Here is a 13,961-nt window from a genome sequence, read left to right on the forward strand (position 1 = left end):
TCATGTCGCTGAATACAGAAAAATGCAAAATAATCTCCTTCACACGCAAGCATAACATTTCCAACTACTGCTACGCCATTAACAATAACCAACTGTCGCAGGCATCATCTTATAAGTACCTTGGTATTAATTTCACACCCAGCCTCTCCTGGTCTCACCATATAACCACCATATGCGCAAGAGCTTCAAAATCTTTAGGATATCTACGTCGGAATTTACATAACTGTCCCACTCACGTTCGTCAACTAGCTCATCAGACCTTCGTTCGCCCACAGCTTGCATTCGCTACATCTATCTGGTCCCCCAGAACAATTATTTAATTAACATGCTTGAAGCGGTTCAGAATAGAGCCGCCCGTTTCATTTCACGCAATTATGGCAACCATAACAGCATAACGCAAATTAAGCTCAATCTTTCACTTGAACCCCTTAGTGCTCGTCGCGACATTGCCCTTTTATGCACTTTTCACAAATACGCATATATTCCTTCATCATTCCCACTTCACCTTGATGCTCCTTCCATTACATCACGTCGGTTGCATAATCATTTAAGTTTCACGTGATTATATGGGTCAACTCACGCCTTCAGTTCATCTGCTCTTCCTCTCACGATACGTTTGTGGAATGGTCTTCCAGACAACATCGCATCCGAACTAGACCACGATAGTTTCCGTCAACTTCTACACTCTTTCTTTTCGCAATAAAAACTTGCCACTAGTTTTTCCAATTTTCTTTTACTTCTTGTGTCATGTCCTGTATCTCACCCATGTATTTATTTATCTGTTATGTTTAGCGCTTTGAGACCAAAGACATCCATCATTTTTTTGTACCACTGCACGTGTTTTTCTGTATTTGTTTTTTTACCAGTATCCCACTTTGTACCCGACTGTATTTTTTATATTGAAAAATGTTTTTACTGTACACGCGATTAGTCCCTGCGTTTTTTATCAAGCACTACCGTTGTGCATCTTTGAAACACTGCCTACTGTTTCTGCGCCTAGAATCCCCACATTTCGCTGTCTATCCTTGGTTGTAATTTCTTTTCTTTTTACTGTCGTCATTGTGATTAGTACACTCTATAGTTTTTGTGTGCAGTTTCGCCATATGTATAATGCCAGCCAATATTTTTTTCGCGTTGTCCTCTTTCCTGCCCAACATTATATTGCAGTCATACCACTTTATCATCGATTCCTCCATTTGTTTGTGTTAAATTGCAAATTCCTTATATCCCCTTCAGAGGCATTTAAATCTCGCCAAGAGCTGGCGCTTTTTGTGCCTAAATCTGAGAAGACGGATGTGGAGTTTCACCGCATTACGTATGTGTACCGTGGTGAAGCGGTAAAGCTTCACAGTCGTCATTATTGAACGTATATAATATGTATTGCGGTGACAGTATTAGAAAATGACGTCAAATAGAGCGCCCCTGCAATTTTAATCAATCAGACGGCGCAGATATATATATATATATATATATATATATATATATATATATATATATATATATATATATATATATATATATATATATATATATATAAAAAGACGGCAGCAACGTTAACCAGTCATGAGTCCGGTTGACGTTGGGGGAAAGCGAAAGGGGAGGAGAAAGAAAAGAGAAAGGGGGTATAGAGACGTGAACGCACATTACTACAGGGTCAAAGGCGCTCGTACAAACCAGACGTTCTCAGAAAGCATAGAAGTGCCTTTACTGCCTTCTGAGTCAATGATCGGTGGAGACAGTGTTCTAGTATGTCTCTCCACTCAGAGGACGATCATCTAGTTTCCTGAATGCGTTGGACATATATTGTGTTTCAAATAGAGGACAGCGGCACAATAAGTGGTCAATGTTCTCCTCGAATCCGCGGACACTACATGTGGGACTGTTAGCCATGCCAATTAGTGCAGAATAAGCTTTCGTGAAGGCAACTCCCAACCACAACCGACACAGAAGAGACGATTCGCGCCGGTCCAGTGCGGTCGGAGGTCCGAGTTGCAGCGAAGGGTTTAGTCGGTGCACTCTGGTGCACCTTATATGTGCAGTAGTCCACTCAGCTAACAAGAGTGTGCGTGCTAGATTGCGAAGCTGTCTCACAGCATCGGCCCTTGAGAGAGGAATGGGGACGCAGCGGTCTTGTTGGCTTGACGTCCGAGCTGCCTTATCTGCGTCATCATTTCCAATGATACCTCAATGGTCTGGTATCCATTCAAAAAAAGGCCTTTCTGTCTCAAGTGATGGATAAGTTTCACGATTTCGCACGTCAGCTGATCCTGAGTTCCATGTCTGAGAAACGACTGCACACATTGTAAGGTCGGCCTTGAATCGCAAAAGACTGCCCATTTTCCAGGACTCTGTATTTATCACATGAAGCGCATCGCAGAGAGCCACGAGCTCTGCAGCTGTAGACATGGTGGTATGGGAAGTCTTGAACTGTTGGATTATTCCCATTGTTGGTATAACTGCAGCCCCACTGGAACCGGTTGATGTAGTTGAGCCATCATTACAGACGTGTGTTCAGTCGCTGTATTTCTCGTACAAGAGGAGTAAACTAGGCTGCTTGAGAGCATATGGCAGTAAGTCTTACTTTTTATGAAGTCCTGGAGATTGTGAGGTTTACTTGAGTGCGGCTCACACATCCTGGATGAATCGAATGTCTTGCCGCAGGTGCGTAACCTTACCTGAGAGAGGCACGATGCGCGAAGACAGTTGCACTGAATGTCGTGCAGGGCCTTTCTACAGGGAGACTTGCGACATGGTGGGTAGGCGTCCTGGCGAAGTGTCTTATATGCACACGCATTGTTTCAATGGTAATGTACGTTCTGACAGTGTAATCCTGAGCGATTGCAATAACTTCTGTCGTTGGCGCGCTTCGCGGTAGACCAAGGCATATCTTGAGGACTTGGGCTTGGATGCCTTAGATTGTAGCTAGGTTAGTTCTGCAGGTGTTAGAGACGACCGGCAGGTTGTAGCGCAGGAATCCAATAAAGAGGACCCTGTACACCTATAGAGTGTATTGACGCTCCTCAGGTCTTTCTTGCCAAGAACTTAAACATTTAGCAAATACCCGTCAGTCGTTTTCACGCGAGGGGTCCAGGAGAGATTTCTGTCAATAACCACCCCCGAAAATCCGTGACTTGTGCTGTACTAGATCAGCTATTCCTCGATAGATATCACGTATGGTGGCATCAATTTCCTGGTAAATGCCACCACGACAAACTTTTCACATGATATTTGAAGTCCTTGTTCCCGAAGGTAAGATGATGCTAAAATGCCTGCCTTCTGAAGCCGCGCGCGAAGCTGAAGTCGCGTCACACCCGACGTTCAAATAAAAATGTCGCCGGCATAGATGGAGAACCGAACGATGTATGGAAAGATGTCGGCGAGTCCAATGAGTGTTACGGGATGAAGAGCGTTGGGTTCAGTACTCCGCACTGAGGTGCGCCACGGTTACTGTAATGCTGGGAGGTTGGTCCATCCTCGGCAAGTATGGAAAATGATCTCATTTGTAGGTAGGTACTAACACAGAAATATATCTTGGCGTCAGGTCCTACTGCGCCTCTAACGTGCTAAATATCGCTTCGTGCGTTACATTATCATATCCTCCTGTAACATCCAGAAACAGGGCAGCAGATAATCTTTCGCAGGACTTCTATTGATCGATGCACGTCACCAACTCGATAACGTTGTCTACGGAAGAACGGCGACGTCTGAAACCGGCCATTGCGTCTGGTATAATGTTCAAGGTACCATTATAATCTTGCGAGAACCATCCTCCCCATTAGTTTTGCAATGCAGCTGGCAAGCGCAATTGGTCGGTATGATGCAATGTCTATAGATGACTGAGCAGTCGAATTAGGCGACTGGTCTTCAATTCCTGCGGAACCGTATATGTCTGTCAGGAGCTGTTAAACAAGAGAAGGATCACTTTCTGAGCCTCTTCGCCAAGATTACATGAGGCACGGTAGGATATACTGTCGAGTCCTGGCGATGACGAACTCTTGCACAAGGCCAGTGCAGCTTCCAGTGCGTCCACAGTGAAAGGACTGTCTATGCGGGGATCACTTGAAATCGGTGAGTGGTCGAGCGTCGATGTTCCAGCGGACCTAGTTTCACCAGCAGTCCTCCTGCAGAAATCGTCAGCGACGTCAATCGCTCTCCATTGTTGGTGAGGGGTCAAAGACTTGAAAGGGTGGGGCTGCTGAGGGGTGCCACGGAGACCGCGAACAGTTCTCCATATGTGAAACAAAGGTTTTTTTGGATGCAAAGTTTCGCAGGACATCAATCTTTGTGATGCGATTTTGTCCATGCGACGCTGAATTTTGCGTTCTTCTGGATAACCTCAAGCTGTATACAGACTTTGTGCGCCTGTATCCTCGGTCTCCACGGTGACGAATCGCATGAAGCTTCTCCATCTCGATGTCGGATTCGGTGCGCGTAGACGTTCTCGAAAGCGAATGCGTGGCAGCCTCTAGGACACCCTTTATAGTGTCCTCTAGGCTAGAGGACAATCCATCACGATAGCCGTCTTCGACCACTGATTTGAGCATCTGGAAGTTGATATAATGAGTGGCACCGGCTAACTTGGAGCCCGTCAGCTCTTCAGTCCTAAGATAAGTGGGGAGGTGGTCACTTGCCCGTGTTTCAATATCCTAAAGCCATCTAACCTTTCTGGTGAAGGAGCGTGAAACAAAGGTGAGTTCCAGGCAGCTATTGTAGGCAGTTCCACGCGCAGAAAGGTGGCGCTTCCATCATTTAACAAGCACAGTTCATGTGGGCAAATGACACTAATCTTCTGCCCTTCGAGTTTATCATAGAGCTTCCCCAGAGTTAGTGGTGGGCATAAAAATCTCCAGACATCACCCAAGGCTGCAGAGTCGCTGTCGTGATTCGCCGTAACCGCTCGCAGTTCAGCCGACTCGAGGACGATATGTAGGCTCCACCTACTGTCAAAGTGAACTTGCCTTTCTTCACTGTCAGACATCCGTACTGCTTTTCATGGTCAGGTGGCACTGGATGACGGACATACGTAAGATCACGTCGCACAAAAACGATAATCTTGCTTCATTATCCGTGTGTGGCGGACATGAATCACTCATAACTGAACAGTCTGATGTGAGCTCATAGGAGGCTCGCAAATGACGATAATGGGGAACTGATTCATGAGCACAAACTGTCGAAAGTCCGGCATGCGTGACTTAAGCCCTCTGACGCTCCACTGAAATATCGACACGTTCCAGACCTCGTTATGAAACGGCGTAGGATCTCCAGGGCACCTGATCGTCAGCTCTGTGGATCTCCAGGATGAAAGCTGGACTGGAGCCAGTGCGGTCCGTGGGTCGGGGCCGCCGAGGCCGGGTGTATAACATCGGATGTACGCGGACAGCCAATCCTGTATGCGAACAGAACCTCCCCCCACCCCTCCAACGCACGCGGAGGCCTCGGCGAGCCCGCAACGAACGGATCAGTCCGCGTTCCAGCTTTAGTGCCCCTTCACCGCAACACTCTGTGTACGCTCCACCACATTATGCAAATGTACTGTGGTGAAGCCAATATGAAACACGTATAAGATCTTTGCTGATAACGGTAGGTAGGTAGATTCCTGTCTTGCTTTGTTTCTGTGCGACATTGTACCACCTTCACGATCGACCCACATCGAAACGGAAATACATATGCTTGCTTTACACACCCATTTGCTCACCTTACACATTGGCCCGCCATATTGGTAACGTTTCGCAGAACCCAAGCAGTGCTGGATCCCGAACGTGGTACAACGTCGCATAGCTTCTACATAGCGCTAGCTGCTACGAGGATGGATGGATGGAGTAACTTTATAGAAAGGTCCTGCGAGCTACGGGGCGCAAGGTCCCATAGAGCGGGCTACTCCCACGTTGGGACCGGGGAGTTGTAACTCCCTGGCCGCATCGTGGGCTCGCTGGACGGCCCATAGCTGCTCCGCCAGGTCCGTGCTGCGTAATGCGTCTTGTAGCCTGGCGGAGTCTTGATCCTTGTTTGCGTGGGTCCGACCACACGGCCAGAGCAAGTGATGTACGTCTAGTGTTCTATGGCAATTTTCGCAATATGATGTTTTGTATAGGTCAGGCATGTAGTGATGTAGTCTGTTCTGCGTGGGGGACGTGTTTGTTTGAAGCATTCTGAACGTCAGGGCTTGAGGCCTGGTGAGCTTATTGTGAGGTGTGCTGTATATTCTGCGGTCTAGATAGAAGTGCTTTATGATCTCGTTATAGGTGGAGGGAGGGTCCCGATTCTCGCTGGGATGGTCACGACCAGAATAGGTGGCGTCGCGGAAGATTAGGTCTCGCGCGCTCCTGTGAGCCATCTCATTGAGATTGCGAGGGGCGTCCTCGATCTCTCCGAGGTGTGCCGGGAACCAGCAGATGGTGTGATGCTGCAGCGGTGCGGATCGATTGATTATTTGTAGTGCTTGTCTTGCAACTGTTCCTTTCTGAAAGGCTTTGACGGCCGAGCGTGAATCGCTGTAGACGTGGGTGGTGGTCGGGTCTGTGAGGGCGAGTGCGATGGCAACCTGTTCTGCTATCTCGGACTTGTGGGTCTTGACTGTGAGAGCGTTTCTCACTTGACCTTGCTTATTGATCGTGGTGGCAACGAAGGCCTTCCTGGTTGGGTACTGTGCCGCGTCAACGAAACAGGCTAGGATTTTCTTATCACGTATTTCGCGCAGGATGAACGATCCGCGTGCCAGCCTTCTGGGTTGATGGTGCGTGGGGTTCATGTTCCGCGGTAGTGGGCGAACCGTGTAGGAGTTGCGTGTGTCCGTCGGAACGCTTTGATATAGATTCTCGATTGCTGTGGTGTCATGGCCTAGTTTGGCTAGAATTTCTCTACCCGGTTTGGTTCCAGAGAGTCTTGTCCATTGAGCCCGTTCTTGAGCTTCGGCGATTTCTTCAAGTGTGTTGTGTACCCCCAGTTGCAGCAGGAGCTCTGTCTCGGTGTTCTTGGGGATTCCCAGCACTAGTTTGACTAGCTTCCTCAGTTGTACATTGAGTTTGTCCTTCTCCGCTACCTTCCATCTCTGCATGGCCGCCTCGTAGGTGAAGTGGCATAGCGCAAAGGCGTGTGTTAGCTTGAGGAGATTTTCTTCCTTAAGGCCGTGTTGTCTGTTGGCTACGCGTCGTATGAGATTCAAGGCATTATTCGACTTTGTCACGATCTTCTCCACTGTAGCGGCGTTAGAGCCGTTGCTCTCAATGAACATCCCAAGGACTCTGATTTTGGTGACGTGTGGAATGGTTCCGCCGTCTTTTGTTCTTAGAGTAACGACGTGTGTGTCTCTGATTTCGTTCTTTGGTTTGGTTTGGTTTGCTACGAGGAAAGGACTGGGGAATGTGAGCCGACCTGAAGGACGTGTAGTCTAAGAAAGCGTCTCAAAGGGCTAATTACGACGACGGAAGAATGGGAGACACTGGTACGCGCTATTTTCTGACAATCATTTTACTGCCTAAAACGCGGCAGCCATGCTGCCGCCATTTTTTTATAGTGTATAATAATCCATCCGATCCTAGAGCATCTATAGTGTAGGTACAAAAGGTAGCAGTAATGTTTCAGGAGACATCGTCTCAGAAATTATGTAATGAAAGCAATACGTCTGAAACGTAGTGTAATCCTTATGCAAGCATTAACATGCTCAAGAGTTCGGCTTGTCGTTGTGATTATTATTATTATTATTATTATTATTATTATTGTTGTTGTTGTTGTTGTTGTTGTTGTATGCGTTGCCTACAGCTGTTCCTGGCCCCACAAAATAAAGTTTAATTGTTTAATAATAATAATAATAATAATAATAATAATAATAATAATAATAATAATAATAATAATAATTTAATGATTAATCTTCTTTTGTCTATGCGGTATCTAGCATGGTGTGCCTTAAGGTTCCGTGTTAGGTCCGATTCTCTTCTTAATGTCCATCGATGACGTTTTCTCAGCAATCTTCTTTACGTTGACAACATCAAAATATTTAAGGAGATACGCGAGGTACGTTCGATTCACCTGCATCACCTCAACCAGTTCACTAGGTGCTGCTCATTGCCGTTCGTTTCAGCGGTGCAGCAATGGCGCCCTCTGAACCATGCCGTTCGGTTCAAAAGGTGCAGCGCTGGTTCACGATCTTTTTCTGCACCCTCTCCGCGGTGGGTGCCGGCTTGGTGCAGAGGTACGGGCGGTAAGCAGCAGCGCAGCAGACGGCACAGCACACATGCGCAAGCGCCGTTCAAAGGCGTGTGTGTGCCGTGTCTGTGCAAGCCGCGGGTGTATTAACGCCTCAGAAGCCGATCATGCCAGCAGCTCAGGACCTCTCAAACTTACGCACTCCGTGCACGTTAGCTGGGCAAAAACATAACGCCTGCACCGCGTCTGCACCTTGACATTCGTTTCGAGTGTCGCTCTGCGCCTGCGCCGCGGAAATTGCGCTGCACGATTCTCCGAGAGGGGAAGGGGGACAGTTGTCATCTTTTCCGATGCCTCCGCCCCGTGGTCAGACTAAACGCCGCACGCAACAGCCGCGTCACATCGGGGAGGAGCTTTGCGCCGATCCCCACTATCTTGCATGCGTAATCATGCGAACGACAATTAAAATTTGGAGTCGGCTATCTCGGAGCACAGACATGCTAGAAGAATTCACCCAACTGATACTGTGTAGAAGCACGACTGCCTCTGGCTTTTCAATACAAACATACACACTTACTGCAGTCACAATAAAAAGTTAATTATTCGATTTTAGTTAATTGGGCTGCCGACAGCGATAATTGTCATCTCTCTTTTTGTCCCCCTGGCCACATAACTTATTTGCACAGGTGGCCTTTGCGTGCCTCCCTGTGCCTAATTTTAAGAAAACCACAAAGCTTAATTTTGAATACATTGTATACAATAGAGTAGAAACAGTAGCTGACCAGGAAAAATTACATGGAAACTTGCAGAAGATAAAGAAATGGCATGATGAATGGCAAATGGAGCTAAATCTACTAAAAACCGTAGTTATGGCAGTCTCTCGAAAGAAAAATCCTTTAAACTACTCTTACTACATTGATAATTAGGCACATAAAAGAGTTGAAGAGCATAAGTACCTCGGCTTGATTTTTTCAAAAGATCTTCGCTGGAACGATCACACAGATTACGTGTGTTCTAAGGCCAGCAAGTCGCTCTGGTGTCCCAGGCGCAATTTGCCCTTCGCGACACAAGAAATAAAATGTTTAGCGTATAAAACACTAATTAGGCCAATAATTGAACATGCAAAGGTTGTCTGAGATCCTTTCTCTGCTACAAGCATATCAAAAATCGAAAAAATCCAGCGTCTAGCAGTCAGATTTATATTCAATAAATAGTGGCGGTCAGATTTCCCTTCTCAACTGTGTGTACTTACAGACCTACCTACTTTACAGGCTAGGACTAAATACGAAAGGTGGAAATACCTATGTCTTATTATTCATCATCGCATATAAAATATGTGGACTATTTTAAAATGTTTCGCAGTGAGACCTCTAGGCACGGTCATTCAATGGTTATTTGTACTACTGCCGTTCGTACTGACTATTTTAAGTATAGCTTCTTCCCAAGAGCTATCAGCGAATGGAATTCTCTGCCTGAAGAAGCCGTCTCATCCTCATCAGCTGAACCATTCATAAAACACATAGCTGACATACTTATTTGTGACATACTGAGTTCAAGCGGTAACTTGTACAAATGAAGGACTTGTTCTCTCGTGCTATCCATGCGTCTGTGGCATAATGTGTCGAGCATCGGTCTGCTGCGCCCCCTGGGCGACCTTGATTAAAATTCCACCACCGGACACGTATGTCTTTGTTATTGCGCAATTTAAGCTACCCGGACGGACGCCGGACGTGCGAAGAAAATGCGGGAAGTTCTCATTAAAAAAAGCACTAATTAATGGTGAATTTTGCAGCTATAGTAACGAAAAATCGCCTCAACCTCGGAATAAAGCCCCAGCTTGCCACCGACGCACAAAGCACTAAGACAATGCAGTGAAAGTATGCATAGGGGCGAGCCACGAAATAAAGATGTGAAATGTGTCTCCATGAAATTAATTAAATTAAGAAAGCAGCACTCGAGGAAGAATGGCGCAAACCAACAGGGACGAGATAGAAAAACGTGAACGAGCACAGTTGATGTTTTTGTATGTCGTCCCTTTCCGTTGGCGCCATTCTTCCTTGAGTATGGATTACCTACACGCGCAACAGTCAGTACTTCTGAGAAAGCGGTCTCCACATAAGAAAGATTGAAGAAGTGTATTAACTGCTAATAGAACGGAAAATTGGTCTAATTGGTTTACACTAAGCATGATGGCGTGTAGCGTCACAAAACGGCACTGTAGGGGTTGGAGGACGGGACTTCGGGATGGAAACCACAAACTTGGGAGGAATTTATTCTACATTATGTACAGGGACGTGAGCGTCAATTAACAGTCGTATTGTCATTACGGGCCGGCAGCAACTCGGACGCTGCGGCCCGCGGCAAGAAGTTCGAGAGAGGTGAAACAGGGAATCAGGGCATGTCCCAGAATCCTCAGGTCTCTCTGGAAGGCTTCTTATAAGCCCTTCGAGCACTGCAAGTCACGTCATGTTTGACCAATGGGAGAGTCCACTCCGATGACGCCACTTGCAGCCAATGGTAGGCGCCCGTGTCGTGGTGTCACACCTGGCGGGGCTCTCTGCTGTCTTGCCTCGCAGACTGGCAATCCACTTGTAGGCTGGAGAAGGAGCGGGGGGGGCGCTCGTGCACCTGCTTCATTGTCGGATGCCCACCTGCTCCCGGTGACTCGGCTCCGCAGCGGTGGCAAATGCCTTCTTCAAAGACGAAGGGGGTCGATTGAGCTCCATTGTCCCAGGCCCCCTTCTAATCCCGGCGACGCACGAACTTGTTGCCTTAAACTTGTTTGCTCGGCCGCTTCTCTGGAATGCGCTTTCCTGCTCCTGCATTCCTCAATTAGCTGTGCTGCCACTCGAAGCGGTTTGGGGAACTCGAAGTAGCCTCAGGAACCAGCTCCATATCTAACAGCACACAATAACGAACAAGGGACACATCTTGTTCCTTGTTGTGCGTCCCTTCGTTCTTGTGTCGTTTCGTCGCGCTACTTACCATTACGCTTAATGACTACTAACAAGGCGAGAATCGTGTTCGAATGACACGAGACTGTTTTGGTCCCGTTGGTGATTTTTTTTTCCCGCGCGTTGCTTGATTGCGCAGGCTCTCGCCTGCGTTCTAACAGCGCCTCAGTAAGGCCAAGTTAAAACGTGCCATGCGTCTCAACGCGCTCGCTTGCCCGCGACATGTGACGTGTGCAACGACGCACGCACTAGGCACACCTTTAGCCAACCAGAACCGTGGCTTCCGGCAAGCGTACTCGTCCGGGCTCGATTCCCCACCCAGGTCGTTATTTAACCAATTTTCTTTTTAAGTGTATTATTTGCTTTGCTTACGGGAACCACCCTGAGAAGTGCGACATCAAACCGAGCATTTTGCGACGTGTTTTTACTGTTTCCACCATCGGCAACTCCTTGATTACGCAATGCTTCCATGACTGGTGGCATCTTTACTGAATCAAATGCCTTTTATATTCAAATCATTTGATTTGTATTAATCAAAAGCCATATATATTGGTCGATTGTACTCCGCAGATTTCTCAGTACCTTATTGATGACATGGACGTGATCCATTGTAGGACGTCCTTCCTGGAGCCAGACGGTTCCCTTGGTTGATTGAAGTCAAGTTTTGTCCTGATTATGTTGGCATTCCTCCAACTCTCTGGTGCACTTGAAGTCGTGAAGTATTGCGTACAAAGGGCCGCAAGCTTTTCAAGCATAATATATCCTCCACCTTTGATGAAATCGACTGTTATTCCATTTTCTGCCGCTTTTCCACGGGATATGTCTTGCAAGGCACTTCTAACTTCATCGCTAGATATAGAAGGAACTTCTGTATCCTGTTCATCCTAAATTACTGTGCTAAATTACTTGGACACAAATACTCCGAGTATCGGCTGATTAGACGGACGGACGGACAGACAGATGCAATGTTTATATAGGGCAACACTACATAACAAACACAGAATTAGAACGATAGTACCGTCAGTTTTTTTGTAACTCTTATTAAGTTTCACAACAAGACCTGCCACCCTCTTGTTAATGCTATAGAATTCCTGTATGTTACCAGCTATATTCTTATTAATCAAGAATCCGACTCCTAGTTCTCGTCTCTCCGCTAAGCCCCGGTAGTACAGGACGTGCCCGCTTTTTAGCACTGTGTATGCTCCTTTTGGCCTCCTAACTTCACTGAGCCCTATGACATCCCATTTACTGGCCTCTAATTCCTCCAATAGCACTGCTAGACTCGCCTCACTAGATAACGTTCTAGCGTTAAACGTTGCTAGGTTCATATTCCAATGGCGGCCTGTCCGGAGCCAGGGATTCTTAGCACCCTCTGATGCGTCGCAGGTCTGACCGCCGCCGTGGTCAGTTGCTTAGCGGCTGCTGGGGACTGAGGGCCGGGGTTTGATTGTTGTATTCATATAGGAGGTTGTGGCCAAGTACTGCACCAGGGTGGCCAATCCTGCTCTGGTGAGAGAGTGTGTTACCGGTTCTGGTCACCGGGATCAGGCCACACTCCAGGCCTGTTTATGGAATTTTATCAACACGCGGATATTTTTTTCTTTTTTTTCAATCCGGTGGGATGTTGCGCGGCACCGGGATTCGAACCACGGACCTCTTGCCCGCGAGGCGGGTGTTCTAGCTCTATGCCACCGCTGCGCCCACTTGAGTGCCCACTTCGGACTATGTTACGTTTTTCAGCTGGACTGGAGTGTGTGGGAGCTATGGCGTCAACACGCGCCACGTACCCACGAGGGCGACTGGTCACGCGGAAGGAGATAATACCTTTAAAGAAAGAGATGACGGAAAGAAAGAACCAATTTTAGGTCGCACAACTAGAGTAAAACATGATTTCATAGTACAAACACCAAACGAGAAAGCGCACGACGATCTGCACTCAAAGCAGCCCAATTTTATAAACACACGAATGAACGTGCGGAGAGCAAGCAAATAGAACGATCCCTTGGCTGGCACTCAACTGAAGTGCACCGAATGACAAGACCGTGGCCCGAGAGCTTCAGGCCAGGACTGCTTCCAAATTTTTTCACCTCTCGAGTGGGGCCACCAACGGAAAACCACATGACCATTTCGCTCCCGCATCTGCGCCTGTTTTTCACTGCTCATCACTGCTCCAACACGATGGGGATGGGGGACGAGGAAAATTTAAAAGCGAAAATTGTTTTCTTTCTTTATTTCCGCCTACTTCTACGCCATCCCCCCTTTTCTTTTTTTTTGTCAACCTGCCATAACACTAGAGGCAACGGCACATACCCGCAATGATGATGTGATTTCTGAAGAAGGGAAATAAATCCTGTGGCAGTGGGCTTCGTAAGTAATGTTTTCATCCTGAAGGGAAAACTAACGTACAAAAATGCACCGATGATTGCGACACTCCTTAATGCGAAATTTGAGCGCAGCTAGGGTAGCCAACCGGGCTCAGTCCTGGTTAACCTCCCTGCCTTCCATTTATCATTTGCTTTCTCTCACATCCTTTTCCTCTGCCCGGCGGATCCTCCTCCGCGGGGCCTGGAGCACCTTACTACTTGGGAGGCTTGGGAGACCCTATTGCGCTCCGAGGACCCGGCCAAGCAAGCCATCGCCACAGGCCGGGCTGCCAGCGTCATGAGCCTCCGGGACATGAACGTTTGAGTGCAGTGGGGCCGTGCGGGGGCCCAAGGACCTGCGTGTCCGCAACTCCCCTGTGTGCAATAAAGTTATCACCACCACTCTCTCTCCTTTTCTTCTTTTTTTTTGAGCGCAGCTGTATAGGTATTTTAATTTCGCGATATATTGGCTGGCGCAGACAATCTGTCCCGTGCGGCACGT

This window comes from Dermacentor albipictus, chromosome 1, assembly GCF_038994185.2.
Source record: "Dermacentor albipictus isolate Rhodes 1998 colony chromosome 1, USDA_Dalb.pri_finalv2, whole genome shotgun sequence".
NCBI classification, from domain to species: domain Eukaryota; kingdom Metazoa; phylum Arthropoda; class Arachnida; order Ixodida; family Ixodidae; genus Dermacentor; species Dermacentor albipictus.